At 43.3% G+C, this 25,170-nt stretch overlaps 2 long non-coding RNA genes across 2 annotated transcripts in view; one reads left to right on the top strand and one right to left on the bottom strand.

Moving 5' to 3' along the window:
- The first annotated feature begins 456 nt into the window (after positions 1-456).
- LOC122703346 overlaps positions 457-25,170 on the top strand; it is a 36,834-nt gene continuing 12,120 nt past the window's right edge. The window contains exon 1 of the long non-coding RNA XR_006343462.1: positions 457-1,146. This is a non-coding gene — a long non-coding RNA (uncharacterized LOC122703346). The remainder of the gene's footprint in view (positions 1,147-25,170) is intronic.
- Positions 16,231-23,014, bottom strand: LOC122703349. The gene is made up of 3 exons (XR_006343465.1): positions 22,601-23,014; positions 20,185-20,352; positions 16,231-16,342 (listed from the first exon to the last, which is right to left on the bottom strand). It is a non-coding gene; the product is annotated as an uncharacterized LOC122703349 (long non-coding RNA).

The following is a 25,170-nucleotide window of genomic DNA, read 5'->3' as shown; positions in this document are numbered from 1 at the left end:
GCATGCATTCCTTCACTCCTAGCCCAGCCGTCTCTTCCCTAGAAGGGGGAGGCCAGAGAGACTGCTGAATCATCTACCTCTCTGCACCAGCTCCACATTCCTTTGCTTTGTAAATAAATGAAATCCTGGAGACCAGCTTCAGAAGGAAGCAAGCACCTCCAGGGGAGCCCAGAGAGGAACCTCAGAGCCTGCCTTTCCCAGGCGGGGCCATCCCACCAGGCCTGTCTGGCCTCTGTGCATTGCCAGCCTTGTAAATTCGTGGGAGGCCCTGGACCTGTAATCTGCAGCTGCCTGGACTTTAGTAAAAGTTTATCTCGGGGCCCATCCCACACACTGTGTTATTAAAGTGCCATAAAGTTCTCATTTAATTGTTGACTGCCCCCAAACAGGAACCCAAGGACAACATTAGAGCCAGGCCTCGCTCAGGGAGAAGGAAGTCTTATATTCAGCAGGAAAGTAGGGCTGTTGACGTGTTTTTCTGTCTAGTTTCATCATGGGCTCAGGACAAGTTTTGCAAGATAGTGAAGCCCCTAGCTGGGGCTTCCCTAGGGGCACAGTGGTAAAGTATCCACCCTGGGTCAGGAAGATCCCCTGGAGGAGGGAATGTCAACCTGATCCAGTATTCTTGCCTGGAGAATCCCATGGACAGAGGAGCCTGGTGGGCTACTGCCAACGGGTTTGCAAAGAGTCAGAAACGACTGAAGTGACTGAGCACGTACTTGCATGCATGAAGCCCTTGCTGTGCCTTAGACTGGTTCAGAGGACACTCACGCTTCCTCTAACTCAGTGGTTGGCTTTCCAAGGGTGGTCCTGGGACCAGCAGCATCAGGATCACCTGGGAGTTGTTAGAAAGGCAAATTCTGGGACTCCCTCAGGCTAACTGAATTAGCAGCAATCTGAATTTTAGATGAATCCGAGAAACACTGCTCTCGTAGGTGCTCAGGTGAAAGGTGTAAAGGGTTGGACGCAAGAGCTGATAGGCTCTCTGGGCTACAGTGAGAGTGGTGGGCAGGCTAGTGAGGTGTGTCCTGGCCTGTTTGGAGTGTTGGCTGTGAAGAGCCACTAAGGTGTCTGTCCAGAACATGCTGCTTCCTGGGAAGAGGAGGTCCGTCCTGAAGCAGGAACCTTGGCAGCCAGGGATAACAGGTAAGGGAACCGGTGGGACTCCATCGCGAAGGAGGGTGGGCAGCCGCTGGGACAGCCAAGCCTGGTTAGGGATGCCAGGCCCTAATGTGCGGGCCGGGCCAGAGCAGATGCTGGCCTCTCAGCCACTTTCACTTGTGCTCTTGGGTACCGGCCAAAGATTCTAGGTTGCCTGGTTGTTAGTTATTGATTTCTGCCCTATTACTTGGCAGTAACCTTCATAACTGCCTTGCATGAGAAAACACTGTCAGCGAGCAATTTGCATTCTCCACATTTCACAGTGTGCCTGGCACCTCCCACACTTCTCGTCACCCATCCTCCTCCAGCTCCTTGCCCTGGTGAAGTGTGGGGCATCCCTTCCCTTGGAAGGGGTGCAGTTGGCTGTTACACCACGAGCACTGTCTCTAGGCTTTCGGGTTTCTGTTTCACATCTCTACCTGCCGGTGCTTTGTCATTCCAGGGACGGGAAGATGAATGGGATATCAATATTACATGCGGTCAGGGGCTGGCATGCCCGAGTTGGATGTGTCATGTTAAAATCAATAAATCATCTTATGAAAAGTTGTTGGTAAAAATCAATTGTCCCAGAGCTGTAATTAAATCCCACAACTCCATGTTTGCTGGCAGGCAGTGAGAGTTCCAGCCTCCATGTTTTGCCCATTGACGCTAAATAACGCACCAGTCCTCGCAGGCATATCACCATTACTGTCTGCACCTGTGAAGGTCCTGGCTCAGGTGGGCAGGGCTGGAAGGAATTCGGGGATCTTAGCGGTGGGAGTGGAGAGGAAGTTGGCACTCATTTGCGGAGCTGGTTTCTGAGGGAGGGGGCCAAAATCTTACTGGTCAAAATCAGTAACTGGTTTTGACACATGATGAGGGCTTGCTAGAGCCCAAGTGTGGGATGCGGAGAGGGGAGTCTCTTGGTCATGGGGAGAAGGAAGCAAGGGTTGGGGGGTAGCCACCTGAAAGCCCCTCAGGTTTGGAGCTGGGTGAGGCAGGGCAAGGTCTCATAGCAGGGACCAGCTGAGGAGGCGGGCGCTCCAGGCCTAGAAGCAGAGCTATGCAAGAACTCAGTTGGTGACTGGATGGTTAGAGACGAGAAGGTAAGTGGGCATGTGGGTGTCTGTTGCAACAGATGTGCGCCTGGAAAGGTGAAGTCAATGCCCGAGGCTGGGGGCTGAGAGGGCTGGACGCCTGGCGGGATTGGCTTCAGACCAGGAAAGGTGTGGGGGCAGGGGGAGGCGGGACTGTTGATGCCTGAGCCCAGATTCCATTGCTGGGAAACAACGTGGGGTGAGTTATCAGATTGTTTCCAAGGAGGTCATGGATTTTCCGAGCTTTAATTACAAGTCTACCTTCACTCATGCACCCCCTGCCTCCCCACACTGTCCTCCCTGGGGGAGGCTTCTGGCAGGAACCAAGACGGTTGCAGAGGATAGCATTTTGGAATTGGGCCAAACAGCTCTGAACCCTGGTTTTGCTCTGGGAATCTGGGTATTTCAAGGAAATTTCTCTTCATCCTGCTGAGGTTCAGTTTTCTCATCTCTAAAATGGGTTTCCTCATGCCTACCTTACAAATAGTACAGTCGTGAGGGTGAAGGAGGTCACAAGGGTGAAGTACCCACGTCATCATCAAGGCGCTCCCTCCTCTCCCGTCCCAGCCCGCATCCCCTACAGGGGACTTGAGCCCTCTGTGTTTTGCAAATCTGAGCGAGTGCCTTGCATAAACACAATTTAACGTCTGCGTCAGCTTTGCAGTAAACAGGAGGTTGGGGAGACAGAGTCTATTTCTTTCCCTTGGAAAGCCAGAGGCAACTTTCTTTCTTTCCTAAAAGAGAATCTATGCTGGATATTCTATCCTAGAGATCAAGTTCGGTCCTCTGGGCATGGAGTCACACAATATCCATCACAATTACAGGGAAGGCTGGGGTCTGGGCCTCACCCACAGTGTGGATTGTAGACACAGAGTCTAGGTCCGGTTGCATGTTGGTGAGAGAGCCAGGGTGGAGTGTGGCCTCAGGCACTTGCACAGGCCATCTGCTCTGTGCCACCGCTTTGGAACAACCCGATACTTCATTCTCTGTAGGAATGAATTTCTCTTCAAACAGCCCTGCTTGTTCTGTGTTCCACCTGTGCCCCCTGTTTCCCCTTGAGTTTGAGCTGTATTTGCTGCTATTAGTCAAAACAGAGTGGTTCCTTGGCCCTTTAAAATGTCATTGAGACGCGAGGCCTCCTGGCATATCGGAGCCTTACAGCTGCATCTAATCTTCCTGGAGCTGGTGGCTGAGGCACCCCAGCGTCCTGGCGCCTGTGGGCGGGTGATTGGCTTGCCCCAACCATGCATTTGAGCTGAAGAGCCTTCAAAAGGAAGAGTCACATTACAAAATAGAAATGTTCCTAAGTGCTGTGCGTCAGGGGTTTGTGGCGTGTGTGTGTGTGTGTGTGTGTGTGTGTCCTCCTGGCTTAAAACAAACTCTGGAGAGCCATTGGGTCCCCAGCTGTTTTTGCTACACAGATTGGTAAAGTGCAACATGGAGATTTTTGGAAGAGATAGGGGGGAATATCACATGAAAGGAAACCTTTAGGAGGACAATTCTGGAGGAGAAGAAAGAAGAGAGGAGGAGGGGACAAAGCAAAGGGGAGGAGAAAGAAGGCTGGGGGAGGAGAGGCAATCAGCTGGAATTGAGCAATTCAGTTCTATGTGCGTACAGTATGTCCCTACTAAACACGCCCTGTGCTCTGCTGTTCATAGCAAGGTGAACTGTCCACATGGGAATATGTTATAGTGAGTGTCCAGAGCTCTGGACATCTCCCAGAATGCAGCCAGGGAAGCCTTTGCCCTGGAGGACTGGCTTTGACCATGGCCTTGGCTTCCATTCCTTTGGAAGATGTCACCACGAGCTCTTCAGTACTATGCTGGTGGTGTTTCCCACCCTGTCTCCAGAGTCTGGTAAACGCTTGGTACCAGGTAGATGCATACTTGAGTATCTGTTGCATGAACAGGAATGAATATTTAATTGAATACTGTGAAAAAGGACACCAGAGACTGAGGAAGGACTTAAGTCCAGACATAGCTCACTAAATGAACACTTCTGAAATTTTTTTTGAGTCTTGTATTGCTATCTTTGAAGATGGAGCAAGGAGTCTGGAGCCAAGGAATACAGATAGCCTCTATAAGCTGCAAAATGCAAAGAAATAGATTCGCCACACACACACACACACACCCTTGCAAGCCTTCAGCTGACACCTCCTAAAAAAAATCACTCACTCAAGAATCTAGTTTGAATGTTGATTCAGTAGGTTTAGGTGGGGCCTGAGACTCTGCATTTCTAACACTCCTAAATGATGCTGAACCTCTTGGTCCTTGGGCCACACTTGGAGCAGAGATATTCATCCTTCCTAAAAGCTGGCCAGTCACTTACTGATTTGATCTAACATACCCACCTGGGCCTCACTGAGAGGTGGTTAGAAAGGCTGAAGTTATCTTCATTGGAAAGCAGAAGACGATAGGTTGGAATTCGAAAAGAACCTAGTTCCCAGCCTTGTCTGCCACTTGCTGAGCCCTGTGGTCTAGCCCCAGGACCAGGCAGAAAGAGGAGGCAAGCATCTCCCCTCTTCACACTGCTGGCCCCCACGAACATCCCTACGATGGAGAGGTTTGTGTTCTCAGCCTCACTGAGCACCCCTTGTGACCAAAGCCTTCCTGGATTCCAGGGAGGTGGTCACTAGAATCCCATGGTCATGTTAAGGGTCTTGGCTGAGTTCTAGGATCTTTGAGGTTCTCTTTCTAGCCTGGACATTACTTCCGGAGATTTTGTACACACCCAGTTCTCCTCTGGAATCCAATCCAGCTGTACACAACAACCATCACTTCTGCTCCCACCAACATTTCACTTCTACCACTGCCTCTTCTGCCTCTCCAGCACCAACTCCATCATCTCAACCTCCTCTGCCTCTAGCTTGTCCTCATGTAGCGCTCTGGTAGTTTCGTGGTGTTGTCATATCAACCAATGTGGTAGGCACTGTTACCTGCTTTAAAAAAAAAGTATAAGGGTGAAAGAAACTACACTCTATGTCTGAGGTCTCAGAGCTGGTAAGTGTCAGGGGCTTAGTCATTCAGTCGTGTCTGACTCTCTGCAACCCCATGGACTGTAGTCCTCCAGGCTGTTCTGTCCATGGGATTTTCCAGGCGAGATTACTGGAGTGGGTTGTCATTTCCTTCTCCAAGTGGCAGGGTTGGAATGCAAATCCATGTCCCCTGATTCCGGAGCAAGTGTCATCACCCCCCTGTTCCACTGTCTCCTCCAAGGAGCCATAGGTCTCTTTTCTACTTGAGTCTCATCAGTGAGTCTGTGGTTTTATCCTAGCAGGGAGGGCCTGCTCCATGGAGAGGGGCACATTTATTCTCCTCTGGGACATGGTGCTTATCCAGCCAGAGCGGGAAATCAAATCTTCCCGAGTCCAGTGACCAACCCCATTTGTTTATGGCCATGCTTCTGTGTCAAAGTGGCAGGCTGAATTGTCACTTCACTGAACCTTTGAATTCAATGAAGGGGACGTGGGAAAATGGTCAGCAATGTCAGTATCACTTCACAACTGCTTATAAAGCCAACCTTTGGGGAAAAAAAAGCAACAGCCCCCTTGGCCTTGCTCGCATCCTGAGCCTATGATGTGGGCAGAAAGATGCTAAATTGTAAAATACTGGTAATAATACCTTCCATTGTTATGGCAATGGTCACTTCTAATTAGCCGATGAGACTAATTCATCTTATTCCTCCTGACGCCTTCTTTTAAAGCAGGCAGGAAGGGTGTTATTAATTTCATCTTATAGATGGGAAAACTGAGGCTCAAAGAGGTTAATGGACTTGCTCAAGGTCTCAGCTCTAGGTCTACAATGCAAATTGTCCCCAGTTCCAGAGCTTTTGGGGTCACTTGCCGTGGATGCACAGTGTCGCTAGCCAACAGAGTATCTTCAGAGGGGGCGCTCCACCCAAGTCCTGGCAGATTTACTACCAGCAACTGTCATTCCTTATTTTATCACCCCCAAATACAACTCTTTAGAAAAACACCTGAAAATTACCCAAAGTGCTCTGGGAGCTGAGTTGGCATCTGAATAACAGGACCTGAAAAACCCAGGGGAGGGACAGGAATGCTTCTGGAGGGAAGGACACAGGTATAGAACTGAGCAGGTCCAAGGTCATGCCCGGAGATAGCTGATATGGGGAGCAGCAGGCAGGGTGCGCCACCCAGCAAGAGCCAGCCAGGCTCTGATCTGGAAGAGCTGAGGCAGGAGGCATGTGAAGCCCAGAGTCTGGGTTTTCAGAACCCAGGCCCAGAATTCTGAAGGAGAATTGTCAATGATTCATGTCTGGCAACAAACAGTCTGGAAAAAACAAAGTGTCTACACAAGAGACCAAGAATACCAAGACAGACACTATCTAGGCAGAGGCTGCTTTTAGACTTCCTGTCCAAGACAGAACTAGGTGTAAGTGCTTAGGTTGGTCTGAATCCATGGTGGAAGGCAAGCCAGCCAGTGGACTGTGGTGAGAGAAGCAGGAGATGGAGTGCAAGAATGTCTGACAGTTTTTTGTAGAGCTGTTTCCCAAGCTGATGGTCCCCAGAACACTGTTCCCTAGGATGCTTCTGAGTGTGTCCGGACAGCAGGGTCTGTGCTCAGTAAAGATGGGAAATACTGGATCAAAGGAAGCCGCATAGGTTCCTGTACCACAGGAGTCCTCAGGACCTTTAATGTGCAAATACGCAATGTGAATTTCTAGCTGAGAGCTATAGAAAGCAGAGTTTTCCAAACTTTTTTTTCTTTTATAGCCTTTTTTGTTTTTCCTTTGGCACACATGTTAACATCTCCTGGAACACTGGGAAACTCAGTCCAACCCATGCTCAGCTGGGCCAGTGGTTCACACCTGCAATGCTTTCTGCTTCTATATTGGGGCCCTGGCCTTCTGCCTCCTCCTGAGTGTGCTGTAGGGAAGGGTGGTTAGGGTTAGAAACCTGAACAAATCAGAATTGTAATTTTAAGATTAGCCTACCCTTTCATCCCGAATTCAGCATGTTTCCTTCCAGTCCTTTTTTTTTTTTTTTTCAATGCCTTTTTAAAGCTTGGTTATCACAGTCTAACATGTTTAAAGCTAGTGTTTGGGGTCTTGTGCACGGGCATTGGCAGCCTGTCTCAGTCAATGTGCCAAACTATACTGAAATTCAGAAGAAAAGATCTGCAAAGCCTAGGGACTCTAGCCTTTCTATACTTACCAGGACAGAAGCTGCCCACCTTCTTCACTCAAGTGAGCAGGACCCAGAGGGACAGAGTGGAGCAGAGTGCAGTCAGTCTTTGTTTCTTTGAATCAGCCGAGTCCGATGTGTAACCATAGCCATTTGGGCTGAAACCAGCAATGCTTCCTGATTTTTCTTCATGGGATCTATTCCCTTGCTGCTCCTCCTGCTCTGGCCTCAGCCCCTCTGTATTGGAAAGCCCCAATGGGCTTCCCTGGTAACTCAGCAGGTAAAGAATCTGCCTGCAGTACAGGAGACCCCAGTTCAATTCCTGGGTCAGGAAGATCCCCTGGAGAAGGGATAGGCTACCCACTCCATTATTCTTGGGCTTCCCTGATGGCTCAGCTGGTAAAGAATCCGCCTGCAATGTGGGAGACCTGGGTTCGATCCCTGGGTTGGGAAGATCCCCTGGAGAAGGGAACGGCTACCTACTCCAGTATTCTGGCCTGGAGAATTCATGGACTGTGTAGTCCATGGAGTCGCAAAGAGTCAGGCACGACTGAGCAACTTTCACTTTACTTCAATAGTCACTGATCTTCTACAGTGGTTCTCAGACTTGGATGTTCATCAGAATTATCTGGAAGGCTTTTGAAAACACAGATTGCTGGGTCCACCCCCCCCAGAATTTTTGATGGGCTAGAACCTGAGAGTTTGCATTTCTTGTATGTTCCCATGTGATACTGATGTTATTTTTCAGAGGACCACCTTTTGAGAACTATTATCTGCAGTTTCCAGACCTGTATATCAGAGTCAACTGGGTAGCTTGTTTACATGGAGGTTCCTGGAGCTCACCAGCCCTACTGAGTTGAGATTGCCAAGGGTCAGTATCTCCTTTGCTTCTCTCTGGTCTGGCTTCCAGTGGCCAGTTTCCCTCTCTCTGGTGCCAAATAGGAATACCGGGTTACTGGCCCCTCTGTAGTTATCTTCCTCTGTTGCCCATTGGCACAGAAATCCACCATCTCCAGTGTGGCTAGAAGAGTTGATGGATTTGTATTTGCCATTTGATTAGTTTAAAGGTGCCTATCTGGATGTGATTTTTTTTTTCTCTCTCTCTCTCTAGTGGAAGTAAAACTATCATTTGCATAGCACTTACAATTTGTCAAATATTGATCTTCAACAATAATACGATGTTGTAAAGAATCATAAGCTCCATGTTAAACCCTTCTGAGTCTGTGCCTCAGAAGGTTTAAGAAATCGGCCAGTGACTCCAAGTTCCATTATTTTCCTATTGTCCAGTGCTGGAGAGAAAGATCTAGAAGGGTGTCATTACACCTGATTTTGAGGATAATCTCCTCCCGTTTATACCTGGGGGGCTGGTGTGAAGGCAAACCTAATACCTCTGTCTGATCACTGTGGTGAGCTCATGGCATCAGGCTGCACTTTATTTCAGGTAATTTTTATACAAAAACATCTTGATAGAGCTCTGAAATTAAAACCTCAGACAAACCAGTCTTCAGAATTGATACTGAGTAAATGCAATATGAGTGTAATTAGAGGTGCTAAATGTCTGAACACATAGTTTTCATTTTCACTTGCCACATAAAATTTCATTGTATGAATATTATTCTCATTTTAAAAACAAGACCCAATGAGACCAATGATTTATTCAAGGCTATGAGGGTAGCAAGTGGCAGAACTAGAATCTAAAGTTTGTCTGACTTTAAAACTGTGCTCTTGAAATTAAAATGATGAATAATAACTACCATTGGTGAGGATGTGGAAAAAATGGAACCCTTATATGCTACTGATGGGCATGAAAAATAGTGCTACCACTTTGAAAAGAAGTTTGACAGTTTCTTCTAAAGTTAAACCAACCTTTATCATGTGACCCAGCAGTCATCTAGCACTGACAGATATTTACCCGACAGAAATGAAACGTACACAAAGACGTGTACTTGATAGTTTTGTTCACAGTAATCCCAAACCAGAAACTACCAAAGCATCCAATAACAGGTGAATGGGATAAATAAATTGTGGTATATCTACTCAGAAAAATACTACTTAGAAATAAAAAATAACAACAGCATGGATGAACTGAGGAAAAACATAAGCCAGACAACAATGAATGTATTCTCTGTGATTATATTTATATGACATTTCTGGAAAAGGTAAAATAAATCTATAGTGGTACAAGTGCTTGGAGGCTTCCCAGGTGGCACTAGTGGGAAAGAACCCAGCTACCAATATAGGAGACATAAAGAGATGCGGGTTCAATGCCTGGGTAGGAAGATCCCCTGGAGGAGGGTATGCTTATCCACTGCAGTATTCTTGCCTGGAGAATCCCTTGGACAGAGGAGCTTGGCAGCTTCAGTCCATAGGGTCACAAAGAGTCAGACATGACTGAAACAACTTAGAAAGCGTAAGTGCCTGAGTTAGGGTTTAAAACCCTGTGTTTTAATCTTCATTTTACAACTGAGAAATATGAGACTCAGCAAGGTAAAATAGCTTGTCCAGGATACACTGCCAGCAGGCTACCCTTCTTGGTCTCAGGCTGTCCTACTTGACCTCACTCTTTTTGCTGGCTCTCTGTTTGGAAGAGTGTCAGCTTACTTTGCTCAGAACTGAAGCCTGGGTTTATTGCTTCCCTCTGCAAGTAACTCAATACCCTATAAGGCTGGCATCACTTGCACTTTTCTGCCCCTGTTCTACATCTTAAATCTCACTTCTTTTCTTTTCTTTTCCTGCCTCTACTGTTCTCTCTTCAGTTTCTTAATGGTCCTGCTTGCTCCCTTCAAATGCTCTCTCCTCTATTTTCACTGTGTCTACACTTGTATCTCACTGTTGGGGTGGGAGCTTTCTGTCAAGGTATGATTCTCAAACAAACATTTTCTTTGGTGAGAATTTAATTATCTACCCCTCCTAAGGTTGACAGATTTAAGATGGCAGGATGCCCAGTTAAATTTGAATTTCAGATAATGAATTTTTTTCAGTGTTAGTATGTCCCAAATATTGCTTAGGACACCTTTATACTAAAACACTATTTATTGCTTATCTGAAATTCAAATTTAACCACGTGTCTTTTAGGTTACCTGGCAATTCTAACCCCTCTTGATATGCTCAGAGACAAGTAAGGCATCCAAAGCTAAAGAGGTGAAGGACAGAACAGAAAGGAAGAGAATGAAGGGAGAACTGCATCCCAAAGTGTCTATGCAGTTCTCCCTTCATTCTCTTCCTTTCTGTTCTGTCCTTCACCTCTTTAGCTTTGGATGCCTTGCTTGTCTCTGACTTGCCCGCTCATATTGTCCTTGCCTTGTTGTGGATCCACGTTCTCTAGCCATCCCCTCCTTTGTCTCTTTTCAGTACCAACTTGCATTTACTCCAGTTCAGTCTAGCCAGGCTTGGGGCACTATATGCCATGGTAAAAGCCACAGTATATTCAAGACATCAATGCATTGCAGACCTCAACTGGGGTCATAGTAAAAACACCAACTAGGAGCACTTCCATCCATTTCTAGCCATTACATGTGAGTTATACAAGTAAACTCATTTATTGCCAGGGTTGAACCTGGGCTGGCCTCTGATTCACTAGGCTGTTTCAAGTGGTTGCTGGATAGAAGGACTTAGCAATATAACCTCAGCTGACAAAGGGCAAAAACGATCTATATTTAGTTTATGTCAATAAAATTCAGGTGATTGTTCTGGAAAAGAAACAAGGAAGTCTTACATTAAGCTACCTGGTGAGATATTTTATGGAGATGTTGTAGGCACAAAACACAGATAAACCATTTGATCTGTGGGAAATTAAATGAGAAGCTATCTGTGGGAGCAGTTGGTTGGTTTATGGTTACAGTATTTAAATTTTTTTCAGATTTATTGAGATATAATTGACAAAAACTGCAAAGTGTTTTAAGTGTAAAATGTGATTTGATATACATGGGCATTTTGAAAGGATTCCCCCTATGGTGTTAACACTGTCACCTCACATAGTTACCATTTTGTGTGTGTGTGTGTGTGAGAATATTTAAGTTCTACTTGTTTAGCAAATTTCAAGTACGCAATACAGTCTTATGAACTGTAGTCACTATCCTACATATTAGATCATCAGTCCTTTTCCATTTTATAGCTGAAAGTGTTATAACCTTTTGCCAACTTCTCCTGATTTTGGCAATCACTTTTCAACTCTCTGTTGCTATAGTTTGACATTATTTAAAATTTTTTTTTCCAAGAGTCTCTCTGTATAAGTGATGCCATGCAGTATTTGCCTTTGTCTGACTTATTTTACTGATCCTTAGCACAATATCTCCCCAATTTCATCCATGTTGTTGCAATGACAGGATATTCTTTTAAGGCTGAATAATATTCACTATGTGTGTGTATATATATATTAATATCATATTTTCTTGATCCATTCACCCATGAATCAGCACTTAAGCTATTTCTATACTGTAGCTACTATGAGTAATGTTTCAGTAAATACAGGAGTGCAGCTATCTCTTTGAGATTGTGGTTTCATTTCCTTTGGATATGTATTCACCTTGGGAATGTTGGATAATATGGTAGTTCTATTTCTAGTTTATTAAAGAACCTCCAAAACGTTTTCCATAGTGGTTGTACCAGTTTATAGTCCCACCAACCATGTGCAAATGTTCCCTTTTTCTCCATGTTCTGGCCAGCACTTATTATCTGTTGTCTTTTTGATAATAGCCATCCTAACAGATATAAAAAGTTATGACCAACCTAGACAGCTTATTAAAAAGCAGAGACAGTACTCTGCCAACAAAGGTCCGTCTAGTCAAAGCTATGGTTTTTCCAGTAGTCATGTATGGATGTGAGAGTTGGACTATAAAGAAAGCTGAGTGTCGAAGAATCGGTGCTTTTGAACTGTTGTTGGAGAGGACTCTTGAGAGTCCCTTCAACAGCAAGGAGATCCAACCAGTCCATCCTAAAGGAAATCAGTCCTGAATATTCATTGGAAGGACTGATGCTGAAGCTGAAACTCCAGTACTTTGGCCACCTGATGCGAAGTGCTGACTCATTTGAAAAGACGCTGATGCTGGGAAAGATTGAAAGTGGGAGGAGAAAGGGACAATAGAGGATGAGATGGTTAGATGGCATCACCGACGCAATGGACATGAGTTTGAGTAAACTCTGGGAGTTGGTGATGGACAGGGAGGCCTGGTGTGCTGCAGTCCATGGGGTCGCAAAGAGTCGGACATGACTGAGCGACTGAACTGAACTGGACAAATGTAAAGTGATATCTTGTAGTTTTTAAATATTTACTTAAAAATTCTATTGGAGTATAGTTGATTTATAATATTGTGTTAGTTTCAGATGTACAGCAAAGTATTTCAGTTATACATATTCATAAATTCATTCTGTTTCAGATTCTTTACCTATATAGGTTATTTATAATATTGAGTAGAGTTCCCTATGCTATACAGTAGGTCCTTGTTGGTTATCTGTTTTATATATAGTAGTGTGTGTATGTTAATCCCATACTCCTAATTTATCCCCTATATCATGTTTCCCCTTTGGTAACCATAGGTTTGTTTTTGAAATCTGTTTCTGTTTTGTAAGTAACTTCATTTGTATCATTTTTAAAAATTAGATTCCACATATGAGTGATATCATATGGTATTTGTCTTTCTCTGACTTGTTTCACTTAGTATGATAATCTCTAGTTCCATCCATGTTGCTGCAATTGGCATTATTTCATCTTATTTTGTGGCTGAGTAATATTCCTTTGTATATATGTATCTGTCTTTATCTGCTCCTCTGTTAATGGACATTTAGGTTGCTTCTATATCTTGGCTATTGTAAATAGTGCTGCAATGAACACTGGGGAGTACATGTACCTTTTTAAAAATAATTTTATTTATTTTTGGCTGGGCTGGGTCTTCGTTGCTGTGAAGGCTTTCCTCTAGTTGCAGAGAGTGGGGGCTACTCTCCAATTGCGGTGCATGGGCTTTCATGGCAGTGGTTTCCCTGGTTGTGGAGCTTGGGCTCTACGGTGCACTGGCTTCAGCAGTTGCAGCTCACGGGCTTTACAATGCAGGCCCAGCAGTTGTGGCGCATGCGCTTAGCTGCCCTGCAGCATGTGGGGTCTTCCCGGATCAGGAACTGAACTTGTGTCTCATGCACCAGCAAGTGGATTCTCTACCACTGAACCACAAAGAAGTCCCACATATATCGTTTTGGATTATGGTTTTTTCCAGATATATGCTCAGGAATGGGTTCCTGGATCATATGGCAGTTCTATTTTTAGTTTTTTAAGGAACATTTATATAGTTCTCCATAGTTGTTGCACCCATTTACACCTCGCCCAACAGCGTAGGAGAATTCCCTTTTCTACATACCCTCTCCAGTATTGTTTGTAGACTTTTGATGATGGCCATTCCGACCAGTGTGAGGTAATACTTCATTGTAGTTTTGATTTGCATTATGTCTGATAATCAGTGATGTTGAGCATCTTTTCATGTGCTTTCTGGCCATCTATATGTCTTCTTTGGAGAAATGTCTATTTAGATCTGCCCATTTTTGATTGGGTTGTTTGTTTTTATGATAAAGAGCTGCACAAGATATTTGCATATTTTGGAGATTAACCCCTTTTCAGTTGCTTCATTTGCAAATGTTTTCTCCCATTTTGTGAGTTGTCTTTTCATTTTATTTATGATTTCATTTGTTTGGCAAAAGCTTTTAAGTTTAATTAGGTGCCATTTATTTTTGCTTTTAGTTTCATTACACTAGGAGGTAGATTAAAAAAGGTATTGCTACAATTTCTGTCAAAGAGTGTTCTGCCCATGTTTTCCTTTAAGAATTTTATAATATCTGGACTTCTGTTTAGGTCTTTGGTCTATTTGAGTTTATTTTTGTGTTTGGTGTTAGAGAATATTCTAATTTCATTCTTTTGTATGTAGCTGTCCAGTTTTCCCAGCTCTACTTATTGAAGAGTCTGTATTTTCTCCATTGTATATTCTTGCCTCCTTTGCCATAGATAAACTTATCATAGGTGCATGGGTTTATTTCTGGGCTTTCTATTCTGTTCCATTGATCTAGATCTCTGTTTTTGTGTCAGTATCATACTATTTTGATTACTGTAGACTTGTAGAATTGTCTGAAGTCAGGAAACCTGATTCCTCCAGCTCTGTTTTTCTTTTTCAAGATTGCTTTGGGTTTATACGCAGTATAATTAAGCTGTTCATATGCAGGCAAGGTAATAAGCGAATTCAGAGCTTAGACAGGGAGTAGTAGTGCTGGCAGTTAGAAGCTGGAAAAAGAGTCAAGGAGAAGGTGTGACATGAAGCTGCATCTGGGTGACTGAAAAATGTTGAGTTCCAGGGATTGGAGGAGATGCACTCCTTCTTCTTCCAGAGCCCCTCCTCAGTGTGGGAGACACTTAGAAGGAGGCCAGGGTAGGCAACAACTTTGCCATTGTTCCTGACTTGGGCTCCCATTAGGTTTCTTGGTGGTGCCAGGGGAGGTGCATGGTTAGTACTTCTCTCCTTGGTGGTGTCCTTCCAGCCCTGTGTGGAGAATTTTCCAGGGAGACCCTACCTTTTTGTTCCTCAGCACAGATGAGAAGGAAAACAAAAACTGCCCCCCCTCACCCCCCCACTCCTGCCACTGGATGGAGCCTCAGGCTAAAACTACATTTCAGTTCAATTCAGTTCAAACAGCCCAGTAAAGGAATGAACTTGGACATGATATTGCACCAAAATCTCACTCGGTCACCAGGGGCAGCTGTGTGGCCTCCCAGGCCTCCATTGTAGATGTCACAGCATGTTACATCATTCACTTGGCCGGTGGGCAGAGTGTGTGATTTATGGTAGAGTCAGAGAAAGAGGCAATGTGGTTCAGTAGAAAGAGCACAGGAAGTTGTTGCTTTTTTTAAAAAATCTACTTTACTGAGGTGTAATATAAATGATACAATGCACCCATTTTCAGTGTATCTAATGAGTTTTGACAAATGCATCCCCACCACAATCAAGATATAAAGCAGTCCCACTACCCAAAATTACCTCTCTCAAGCCCTCTTGCACTCACTGCCCCAGCCGAGGGAGTCCACATGTCTGTTTCCTGTCATTATAGATCTATTTTACCTTTTCTAGAATTTCATATAAACAGAATTTCACACAGAGTATATGAAAGTGTTAGTTGTTCAGTTGTGTCCAACTCTTTGTGACCCAGTGGGCTGTAGCCCACCAGGGTCCACAGTCCAGGGGATTCTCCAGGCAAGAATACTGGAGTGGGCTGCCATTTCCTTCTCCAGGGGATCTTCCTGACCCAGGGACTGAACTCCAGTCTCTTGCATTGCAGGCAGATGCTTTACCGTCTGAACCACCAGGGAAGTTCCAAAGAGTATTTCCTACATATTTGGCTTCTTTTTGAGATCCATTCATGTTGTGAGGCTTGGTAGTTTTCACTGCTGAGTAGTATTCAATTGTATGGGTATACCAATTTGTTCATTCCATTTTCCTGTCATTAGTTTGAGCTTCCAGTGTTGGACTTTTATGAGAAAAACTGCTATCAACAGTTTTGTTCAACTTTTTATATAGATGTATATTTCTTTTCTTTGGGGAAAACACAGGAATATGTTGCTGGGTCATATGGTAAGGGTACATTTTAAACTTAGGAGAAACTTCCAAACTGTTTTCCAAGGTGATTGTATGATTTTGCATGCCCAACAGCAGTGTATGGGAATTCCAGTTCTTCCACAGCCTCACCAACACTTGTTAGTGTTTAAAATTTCAACAGCACAGGTTTCAAAGCTAGACAGATTTCAAATTCAAGTTCTGTTACTTGCTAACCTCTTTTTAAAAAAAAAAATAATTTTATTTATTTATTTTTGTTGTGCTGAGTCTTCATGGCTGCTGGGGCTTTCTCTTGTTGCAGCAAGCAGGGAGCTATTTCTCTAGTTTGTGGTACACGAGCTTCCCATTGCGGTGGCTTCTCTTGTTGCAGATCTCAGGCTCTAGGGCAGAAGGGCTTCATTAGTTGTGGCACATGGGTGCAGTTGTTTTAGTTCCTGAGCTCTAGAGGACAGCCTCAACAGTTGTGGTACATGGGCTTAGTCATTCCGAGGCATGTGGGATCTTCCCAGACAGGGATTGGACCCATGTCTCCTGCACGGGCAGGTGGATTCTTACCACTGAGCTACCAGGGAAGCCTAATTGCTAACCTCTTAACTGTGGATGAGTTATTGGTTCTTACTGGGGTCCAGCTTCCAGTCTCATTTTAAAAATGAGAATCGTGTCTCCCTCATGAAGTTGTTGTAAGGATACAATGTTAAAAGATAAAGCACCTGGCCTTGACCACATGATTTATGTAAAACTTGGGAGCCAGGAAAAGGAGAGGGATACAAGTTTGAGAGAGGGGAAAAGCTAGACTCTTTAATAACAATATAGGCTTAAAGTTGAAAAAATAATGAGCACTGTATTTCAAGTTTGAATCTAAGAGTAATTTAGGTAACTATCAGGAATGCTAAGATAGAATGTATCAGCAAGTGATTATGTTTCTATCTTACAAACCAACCACACAGTTGTTTTCTAAAGTAAATAATGTATTCTCAATTATTTTTTCTTAAATTTTTTTATATTAATTTTTATTCTCAATTTTTAGTATGCCCCTGAACAGTTCAGGGTGGAGATAAAGCAGTGGGGTGATAGAGTAATGCAAAACAAATTTAGTTGGAGAGTTTGTTGAAATACATATTGCTCTCTGTATACATCCTGGAAACTTTGATTCTGAAGATCTGGGATGCAACCCAGTAATCTGTATTTTAAAAATTTTAAAATTTCTCCAGGTGATTCTGATATCAGTGAAAGAAGCTGACCTTCCTAGTATCTTATCTGTGGGTTGACCCTGGCGTTCTCATGCAAGTGTCACAAGTATGAGTGGTTTCCCAGGGGTGGTAATGTGAACCCAACACAGAGGGGTTGAAAGTGGTCCTTTGCTCAATTGTCTACTTCCAACGTGGTGTGATGACTGTCCTCCCAGGTCATAGAGTTAGAAAGTAATAGAACCAGAGCTGAAAGCTGTCTGATAACAAGCTGTCAGACAAATTAAAGCCACAAGAAAAATGGCGGAGCTGACAGCCCTGAGAGTAAGCGCTTTTCAAAGCCACATTGTGAAAGAAAAACCATGATCTAAGCAGACCTGACGCAGGAGATAAAAAACCCTCCAAAAACAAAACAAAAACAACCACCACACGCCCTAAAACATTGACACTGAAATTATCAAGAAGTCGAGAAGTCTATTAGACTATGAATTTATAAGCACCTCTTCCTAGTAATAATAACCCCCTCCCTAAGTGCATTATGGTGTATTCAGATCTAAACTAATGAAATGAAGCCATATGGATTCACAAGACATTTAAAAACTAAGCATTTGATAACATGTCAGCAAACCACTACACTTTATAAAAGTGATGTTTGAAATCATAGGGTTCTGAATTCAACATCTTATAAAATTCACTAAACTTACCAGTAAATGTTTAGAGGCTTTTTCTTTCTTTCTTTTTCTAGTTTTTTTTACTAGCTGAGGCAAACAGCCACATGCCATAATGACTAAAATAAAACAAGAGAAACCACACACTGCAAAAAGAATAGGTACATGCTTGTCTGGCCTCACTGTTGGAAGATGCACAGAAAATATTGCCAAGTGTTTGAACAAATTATGAAGCATTGGACATCTGGATAAAATATAGATAAACGCAATATGTCTTAGCCTATGGTATTTGTTGAATCACTTCACTTAAGAAATAAATACGCAGTTGCTCTTTCTCTTTCTATGTGTACCGTTAAAAAAAGAAAAATGTACCAGTGAAGATATATACTCAATAGAAAATTACTTTTTACTAAAACCAATATTTTGGAAAAATTGTGGAAATGTCTTCACTAATAGAGCTAACTGCATTGACTAGAATAAAAGATTCCTGGGTAAGAGTACAAACACAGCACCATCAATAAAATTCTTTCACTGTATCACTGTTGGCAAACTGTCGCAGCAAAGCCAAAAGCATAGAGAAGAGATAGGATATTATCAATGTGGTTATTGTTTCTAGAGCCAGGTTTTTAAGTGTCATAGAATCCTTATAACATTTTGTAAGGAGATAGGGAGTCACCATGTAAATATTTTGGCAATGTGCTTGTAAAAGCCACCAAGACTAAAGATGGATTATGCATTTTTAAAGTCAATAGACAACTGTTTCAAACTTGCTGAAATGATGACAACTGGCTGTTGATAATGTCACCTAGCATATATTAAAAAAAAAAAAAAGCAACCTCACTTCATGGAAATGGAGAGGAAGTAATTGCTTCCAGAAAGTAAGTTGTAGAGTGTGATATGCAAAGGTACTCTTTAAAAACAAAAATAGGGAGACTTCCCTGGTGACCTAGTGGTTAAGAATCCACCTGCCAGTGCAGAGGACACAGGTTCCATCCCTGATCTGGGAACTAAGATCCCACATACTTTGGGGCAACTAAGCCTGTGTGTCACAACTACTGAGCCTGAGCTCTAGAGCCCGTAAGCTGCAACTACTAAGGCCATGGGCCACAACTACTGAAGCCCGCATGCCCTAGAGCCTGTGCTCTGCAACAAGAGAAGCTACCTCAAAGAAAAGCACTGTGCAGCTAGAGAGTAGCCCTCACTTGTCATAACTAGAGAAAGCCCACACACAGCAACGAAGACCCAGAGCAGCCTAAAGCAAAATAATAATAATTAAAAAAGCAAAGGGAGGGTGTGGGGAGGGAAGGATTGGGAGTTTGGGATTAACAGATGCAAACTATTATATAGATAATGAATAAACAAGGTCCTGCTGTGTAGCACAGGGAACTATATTCAACATCTTGTGATAAGCCATAATGGAAAAGAATATGAAAAAGAATCACTCTGCTATACAACAGAAATCAACACATTGGTCTTCCCTCATAGCTCAGTCAGTAAATCATCTGCCTGCAATGCAGGAGACCCGGGTTTGATTCCTGGGTTGGGAAGATTCCCTGGAGAAGGGAACAGCTACCCACTCCAGTATTCTTGCCTGGAGAATCCCATGGACAGAGGAGTCTGGCAGGATACAGTCCATGGGGTCTCAAGAGTCAGACACTTAGCGACTAGAACCACCAAATCAACTATAATTCAATAAACTAAACTTTTAAAAGTCAACAAAATGAAAACAAAGGTGGTTTTGGGAGTTGACTTGGAAAGTAGATGTTTGGAAGCATTGCTTATGTGGTTGTGCTTCTGACAATCATGAACTTCCTCCATAAATTCTTGTATCTGTGTACATTAAAGAAATCTAGGAAGCAAACTTCAAACTTCAAAACTTGAAAATGGCTTCAGCGGGGAGTATGAGCCCATTTGTGAAAAATGGGACACTTTTCAGTTAGTTTGCTAAAATATAAAAAGATTAACTTTAAGAAAAAGAGTATTTCATGAGTGACATTTAACAAAAACCTTTATACGATTGAATGAGGATCATGACTTAGCACAACCAACCAGGTACATCTTCTGTTTGGAACTATCCATCTTGGTGAGGAATCTTTTTTCAGCCATGACCACGTTATGCTTTTTTAAAATCCTGCCTGGATTATATTTGTCTTTATGCCAAAACACTTGTAAAATATATTATTTAATTTTTTTTTTTTTTTTATGGAAGAAGGTACCCATGAAGACAAAGTGTCTAAGGATCATGGAAGTCACAGGGCAGTCCTGCACATAGTCCTGGGCCCTGGAAGGTGGTGACCATTGTGTCCCCCAGCCCTGCCCGGAGCACAACCAGTATTAGTGGGGATTGAGGCAAGAAATGTTTAATACCTTCTGTGCGCCGAGCTCTGGGAAGCAAATGAAAGCAACAGTGTGTCCTGTTCTGACTGGGAAGAGGTGATGTACACACAGGAAACCAAGAGCAGGACTAGACAGGATGCCTCTCCTATTCCAGTCAGTTCTTTCTTCTCTCTCTTCTTATTTTTGAGCCATGACTACCTTTGAAGACAAATTTAGAGAGAAAATTAACCTAAAACCAGACCTTTGCATAGTCATATCACAAAGCTCTCAATCAAGATTTTACTTTTTGGATGCATCATGCAGCTTGTGGAGTCTTAGTTCCCTGACCAGGGATTGAGCCCATGCCCTAGGCAGCAAAAGTATGGAGTCCTAACCACTGGACTACCAGGGAATTTCCCCAAGATTTTGAAAGTAGTGAAATATATTCAATCAAAATGCTCTCTTCCTTCCAAATCTTAACTACCTTGTTCTTTGCAAATGTCTATTTTTATGTGTTTTGTAACTGATGTATTAATATATATATCTGTCTCCTGATATATATATAGGAGACAGAAGAGATTTGGGTTTGATCCCAGGGTTGGAAAGATCCCCTGGAGGAGGGCGTGGCAACCCACTCCAGCATTCTTGCCTGGAGAATCTCGTGGACAGAGGAGCTTAGTGGGCTAATACAACTTATAAATAAACATCTCTTCATTGTGGTTCATGTGCTAATATTTTTTGCAGGTACATAATTGAAAGTGTGTGGCAAAGCCTTCAGCAGACTGTAAATACCTTGGAGGTGACCTGTCTTCCTCACTGAGATTTACTCATGGCCCACACAGGACACATGATTATGAGCCTCAGTTCCATGGGCTGGCTGGCTGGCTGGCTGAATGAAAACTATTGGTAAAAGTGTTTCTGTCATAGGAACAACATAAATATCATCTCAGGGGGAAAGGACTGAATACATAAATAAGCATTTGGCAGAGGGACAAAAACAATCAAATATGAAGCCTGAGGTGCATCCTATGAAAAACACTTAATAGTGGCTAAATTCATGGGGTGTTTACTCCGCGCCAGGAGTGTTCTGTGCTTAACGCTCAGACCCTCTCGAATTTTCACAACGGCCTTGTGATATGTGCCAGCACAGGGCTTGCTGTCACAGGCCCCTATGCCACCTTCTAGAAGGTGAATTATTCTGGGGACCAATGTTGAGAACTATTTCCTTGTCTGCTCAGGGGATTTCAGACCCAAGGAGATCCCGATCGTGTGCCTTCCTGTGTAGAACGAGTTACAGAAACAGAGCTGCAAGAGAAAGGCTGAAATGGAGGCTCCATGAATAATGACATTATCATTGATTTCCTGGGCGCGGGAGATATGCTCTGAGTGATTTTTCCAGCAAGCGGAAAAAACCAACCTGCCCTGCAGGCCTCCTTGTGGGCAGGGCATCCTCGAATCTACTCCAAGGCCCGGCACTTCCTCTCTAGGGGGTTGATGCCCTTTGGCCTCCTCTGTTCCTCTGCCCACAAATGGGGAACAGGGGTGCAGGGAGGTCCTGTCTGGCTTTTGAGAGCACAGAGCACTAAGTAGTCTAAGGCGGGGCTAGCTTTTCCACTTCTAAACCTAGGCAGGTATAGAAATCGACTAAAACCAGACTTTCTTCCATGACAGAGTCCCCTGATGGAGTGGGCAGAGGAAACAGCTGCCTCCCAGGTGATGTGGGGACCAGGTGGTGTGAGCCTGCCCTCCTTTGCATCCTAGACCCTGAGATATCCCCCAAGTCAGAGGAACCGAGATGATAACGCTGGAAGGAGGCAGTCCTGTCAACCTCTTTCATATCCTTTTGGGATATCAGCAAAGACAGACAAGTCAAATTAAATTAACTGATGCTCAGAAAGGAACCATCAGAGGCACTTGCAGCTGCCCTGTTCACCTCTGAGTGGGAGACCCCGGCTGCTGCCTTGGTTGTTCTATCCAGAGGAGAGGCCTCTTCCTAGGTTACCAGGGGAGGCTGAGTTTTTGCTGGACGGCCAATCATTTTATTCTTAGGTTGAGAACCCAAGTGGACAATGCAGAGTGGCTGAGGGTAAGGAGAGCAGGGCTCGTGGACACGCTGTCAGCCCAGTTTGCACACAGGGGATGAGAAAAATGACAGCTGCCATTGATCAAACTCCTCCTCTGTCAGCCCCTTTTCATGTGTTTTGTTCATTTAATCTGCTAATAGCCTTTTAAGGTAGACGTTATCCCTGGTTTATTGCAGTTGAAGAAAGAAGGTCAATCCTAATAGTTCAGGATGGGAATCATTTTATACTCCTGTCTGCTCCCCAGCTCCCCTCCTCCCAGAGCCCGCATGTGCTGGAAACTTTATTTGGTCATAAAGAATGGAATTCAAGCGACTGAAACACCATCCGAGTGAATGTACTCAGGAGAAGCCTCTGCTTTCTCCTGCTGCTCTCATTGTCCTCACCTCCTGCTCACCCAGGACTGGGCGACAGTGTTCTGATGGCAGCAGTTTTGTTGCTAGATGCAGCCATGGCCCAGGAGGGGTGGACCCTGGGCCTCCAGGAAGGCCCATGTTCCCTTGGCCCTCGGGGTGTCACAGTGCCAGCTGCCAAACAGTGGGACAAGCTTCTAGCGACAAGTCTTCTGGATTTCGCATAGAACACAGCGGGTACACACGAGTGGCCTCCTATCGCGGAAGCCTGGTGAGTCCTGCTGCCACCCAGCAATGCCACGCTGCTCAGGTGTGCTGTCTCTCAGCCGTGGTCCGACTCTTGAGACCCCACGGACTGTAGCCTCCAGGCTCCTCTGTCCATGGGATTTCCCAGGCAAGAGTACTGGAGTGGGTTGCCATTTCCTACTCCAGGGGATCTTCCTGACGCAGGGACCGAACCTGCATCTCTTGCTCCACTGCATTGGCAGACAGATTCTTTACCTCTGCGCCACCAGGGAATCCCATGCTTGCTCAGGAGCTGGCCTCAAACTGATCTGCTGCGGGTAGGCAGATTCCCTGCCAGCTGGATGTGGGATCTCTTTTTCTTTGCCTGGGTCAACTTTGACTTCTATTTATTTCACTCAAGTGACTTTGGAATGAATACTCACAAATTCTGTAGGTGGCAATCAGGAAAAAACCCCCTTCAACTGGTCATTGAATGAATAAGCAGTTTAATTTAGCTTAGTTCTTTTATAAAAACATCTTCCTCCTTCATTCTTTTAACTTAAAAAATATGAATTACACATACAGAAAAAGTCTGTATATATACAAAAAGAAGTATATATACATTCAATTATAAGAACAGTAATCAAGCAAGATCTTGGGAAACTACCACCCACATTTAGAAATTGCCATTCCAGTGTCTTAGGAGCCTTCTGTACATCCTTCCTCAATTGCCAACCCCTCCTTCTCTCAAAAGTAACATTATTGATTTTTCTGATAATTGTTACACTGATTTCCTTGACTACTTCTACTGCCTATCTCCATGTTTAAATGGAGTCATATTACATGTGTTCTTTGCCATACTTTCTTTTTGCTCAGTTATGTGTTAGTCACCCAAGCTGATGAATGCAGCTGTAGTTACTTTCACTGATGAATAAATACTCACTTAGATTAATATACCATAAGTTATTTTCCCAGCCCATTATTGATGGATAGTCATCTCATGTCTGGCTTTATTGTTTTGATGAGCAACACTGCCACAAATATTCTTGTACACATCTCCCCAAAGAGACACATTTGCAAATGTTTATTTGAGAACCATCACCTAGGGAATGGATCACTGCTTTCCACTTGTTCAACCTTACTAGGTTTTTTTATAATATATCATTTTATATATTTTCTCATAATTAATAAAAGTTTTCCCCTTATGAATTTTAAAAGGTATTTTCAAGAAGTTAAAAAAAATTCTCATATGAATATAGGATGAACATATGTCTAGACTTTCAGTTCAGTTCGGTCACTCAGTTGTGTCTGACTCTTTGTGACCCCATGGACTGCATGGATTGCAGCACACCAGGCTTCCCTGCCATCACCAACTCCCGGAGCTTGCTCAAACTCATGTACACTGAGTTTGGTGATGCCATCCCACCGTCTAGAGTTTAACTCAGTTATCAACGAGGGAATCATCATGATGGGCAAGTTTGGTTTAAAGGAGAATTTCAGGAAGGAAATTTACTTTGTTAGTTGGCCAAAGGAATGCTGAAATATGTTGCTAATAGAAAACTGGTTAATGTTCTACAGGGTGATAAAACTATAACCTTGATTTTATCTTTTTTATCAGTCAGAAATACATTAGTTAACATAATTTCAGAGTATCTGGGCTCTAAATCAAATAGAAAAGTCAAACACAAGTGTATTTTAGATAACAAAATTTCTTTAGCAAGCTTGTTCAACAGTGACATTAACAGGATATGTGGTCATTCTCTTGCCTGCCTTCTAAGTTTGGGATATTTTTTTCTTAACAATACAGCAATTTGCTTTCAAGTTTGTGGTGAGGATCAAATGAAAACATATAAAAATGCTTTGTAAACTGTAAGGTATCAAATACATTTTCCTTATTGTTGTTTCACCAAGTCCCCATTGAATCTATTGGATTTCATATGGATATAGGAAGGGAGTGCATTATTAAATACCTACTTTTTAAACTATTGTTTTCATCTAATTGAATTCTTACAAAAAGACCAAAAAGACAGTGAATCTGCTTCAGTTTCTCTGTCTTAGAAGATTGGGATAACCATTGTACCTATCTCATTGGGCTGTTGTGAGAATTAATGAGTAATATAGACTATTAAAAGCAGTACTTGATACACAGTAAATACACCAGACATGTTGGTTTATTGAATTTCTAATCTGTTATTTGAACAAATTTAATGATTATTTTAATAACAATATATTTTATTTTTAGAATTTCCATTTGGTTCTTAGTTTTTTTTTTTATAAATCTGCCCTTATTAAAAAATACTACCTTTTTCTTACCTCATGTTTTAAGTGTCTTTTCTCTTTAATCTTCTGAAATCTACTTGTATATAGTCTGTCTTCAG

This window comes from Cervus elaphus, chromosome 11 (assembly GCF_910594005.1).
Source record: "Cervus elaphus chromosome 11, mCerEla1.1, whole genome shotgun sequence".
Lineage (NCBI taxonomy): Eukaryota > Metazoa > Chordata > Mammalia > Artiodactyla > Cervidae > Cervus > Cervus elaphus.
This window is presented reverse-complemented; position numbering and strand designations above follow the sequence as displayed.